This window comes from Macaca nemestrina, chromosome 5 (assembly GCF_043159975.1).
Source record: "Macaca nemestrina isolate mMacNem1 chromosome 5, mMacNem.hap1, whole genome shotgun sequence".
Taxonomy (NCBI): Eukaryota; Metazoa; Chordata; class Mammalia; order Primates; family Cercopithecidae; genus Macaca; species Macaca nemestrina.
The window spans coordinates 4,572,688-4,575,568 of NC_092129.1; positions in this window are offsets into that span (position 1 = coordinate 4,572,688).

The window sequence follows — 2,881 nt, forward strand, 5'->3', positions numbered from 1 at the left end:
TATTTTATGTAGATGATCTTATTTAAATACCTACATACAAGTAAAAAAAGAAAGTAGTTTTAGCATTTTGGGAGAGGAGGTGCTTTTAAGATATTAAATAATTTTAGTCATTACTTTCACTGACTTTGAACACAGCTTCCCTAGACATGAGCAGGCATGCTTGTCTTCTAACGGAGGCCTGAACGGTCTGCCTTGAGCATCAGGACTTGGTGTTGCCTCAGAACATGTTCAGCTGATAACACAGAGGTCACACTGGCCTTCTCTAGAAGGCTTTGCTTTCCTTCCCAGGTGATCGCACCATCCAGGCAGCTTGCTCGCTGCAATCCTAACTGAGGCCAGCCACTAGGTAGAAATGGACAGTTCCCAAAGAGCCAGAAAGTTAGGGCTGGGAGAACTTAGTCCAGTAGCTTTCCCTAAACCAGTTGTTTAAGGAATATTGCTCTTTGTAAATGTTAGGAAAAAAGTGCTGTTCCTCTCCCTGTCCACAGCCCCCTGAAGCACCCTGAGAGCCCTGGAGCTCCAACAGCCCAGAGCGGAAACACTGAGAAATAGTTCCGCTCCCGCTGGTGAAAGGTGGAGCCCGGGGAAGCCAGCCAGGCTACCAGGGAGTGGCATGGCAGGATCCAGAACCCTAGGATTCCGACCATGGCCCACAGTACTTCCCTTTAGACAAGGCCACCTTTAATTTCCCATGAGCACTCCTTCGTTCATGTACTGCATTTATTTGCTATTGCACCTAAAACATAGATGTGTGCAAAATGACAGACTGTTTTTCCAAAGGCTCATTTTAACACCTATTCTGACTTAGCACTTAAAATTCAGAATGTTCCCATTTCTAGGGAATGTCTAGACTTTAAGAAATCATCATTTGATTTTAAGGCAATGTATGGGTCAATGAAGCCCAGCAGACATTCATTCTAGACATTATAGACATTCATTATATCTATTATAGAACATATGCCTCCTCCACTGATACAGAGTACAACAAAACAAAGTTACTCAAGCTTCAATTTTTGAAATGTTACATTTCAAAAGTTCCCTAGTATGTCAGTGGGTTATGTACATCTCTCTGTAGGAATATGTGTACTAAAATGTAGAAAACAGGGTCCAGGCCGGGCGTGGTAGTTCATGCCTATAATCCCAGTGTTTCAGGAGGTCGAGGTAGGTGAATCACCTGAAGTCAAGATCAGCCTGGCCAACATGGCAAAAGCCTGTCTCTACCAAAAATACAAAAATTAACCAGGCGTGGTGGTGGGCACCCATAATCCCAGTTATGTGGGAAGCTGAGGCATGAGATTTGCTTGAACCCAGAAAGCGGGGTTAGAGTAAGCTGCGATTGCACTACTGCACTCCACCCCGAGGGACAGGGCAACACTCTGTCACAAAAAAAAAAAAAAGAAAGAAAGAAGGAAGGAAGGAAGGAAGGAAGGAAGGAAGGAAGGAAGGAAGGAAGGAAGGAAGGAAGGAAGGAAGGAAGGAAGGAAAGAGAGAGAGAGAGAAAGAAAGAAAGAAAGAAAGAAAGAAAGAAAGAAAGAAAGAAAGAAAGAAAGAAAGAAAGAAAGAAAGAAAGAAAGAACAAAAAAAGAAAATGGGGTCTAAGCTCCAAAAGCATATTCATCTTCTAATGCACAAGTGTACTTCTACTTCCTGCTCTGAGGCTTTGCAGAACATACATCCTTAGAACTCATCATCCTGTACATGTTCACATTTTTTAAAAGATCACAGACAGCCATGAAAGGTTTGTGCATAAAATTTATTTAACTTCAGCTGAACAAAACCCAGATAGTAGAAAACTGCAGTAAGTGGAACAGTGTTTGACTATTGCAATGAATTCTGTGATGAAAACTAGAAGTATGTGGAACCATTTTGAAATCCGCACAATCAGAAGTTCTGCCTCTGGTATAGGGTCACCTGGTGAAAGGCAAGGGATGTCCTCCAGGATACATTGTTCTAGTAAGATGCAGGAAAGTGGGGGGATTTCATCTTCCAAAGAGTTGTCAGTGGGAGTTCACAAAGGCCCCTGGAAATAAGCTCAGGGTATCCACTAAAGGAGGTGCAGCCCCTTTCACATGCTTTTCCTTCCTCTTCCTTCCTTCCTGCATGCCCTACTTCCCTTACTTCCAGCCTCAGTTTCTTTAAAAAACATAAAATTATATAAGTAAGTATAATAGTATTCTTGGGCTTGTAACATATACAGAGGTAATAAGCATAACAATAATAGCACAAAAACAAGTGAAGAGGACCTAGAGCTATAAAGAATAAATTTGTTTATATCTCACTGGACATAGTTAGTATAAACTTAAGTAGATTCTGATAAACTGAGAAGGAGATTGTGTGCCCTCAAGCATTCACTAAGGAAATAAGTTAAAATATAGTTAAAAATAATTTAAGAAATTAAGTTGTTAAACTAGAAAAGACTTAATGTGAAAGAAAGCAATGAAGAAGAAGCAAAGCCACAAAAAGACATGAGACATATGGAAAACAAAAATTAAAATTGCAGATACAAATCCAGCCATATCAATAGTAACACTAAAAATAAATGAATTAATCAAATCAAAAGAACTAAAAATTATCCAACTATATGCTATCTACAGGAGACAAACTTTAGATTCAAAGATATAAATTACACTAAAAGAAAAAGGTATCATACAATTTGCCACAGTAAGAGCAAGAATAGCTATGCTAATATCAAACAAAATAGACTTTAAATCAAACAGACAAAAAGTACTAAAGATAAAAAGCAATATTTTACAATGATAATAGTGTATTTTACAGTGATTACAATACCAATCCATCAGGAAGATATAACAATTACAAATATGTATGCACCTAACAACAGACTTCCAAAATACAAGAAGAAAAAATGACAGAACTAAAGGAA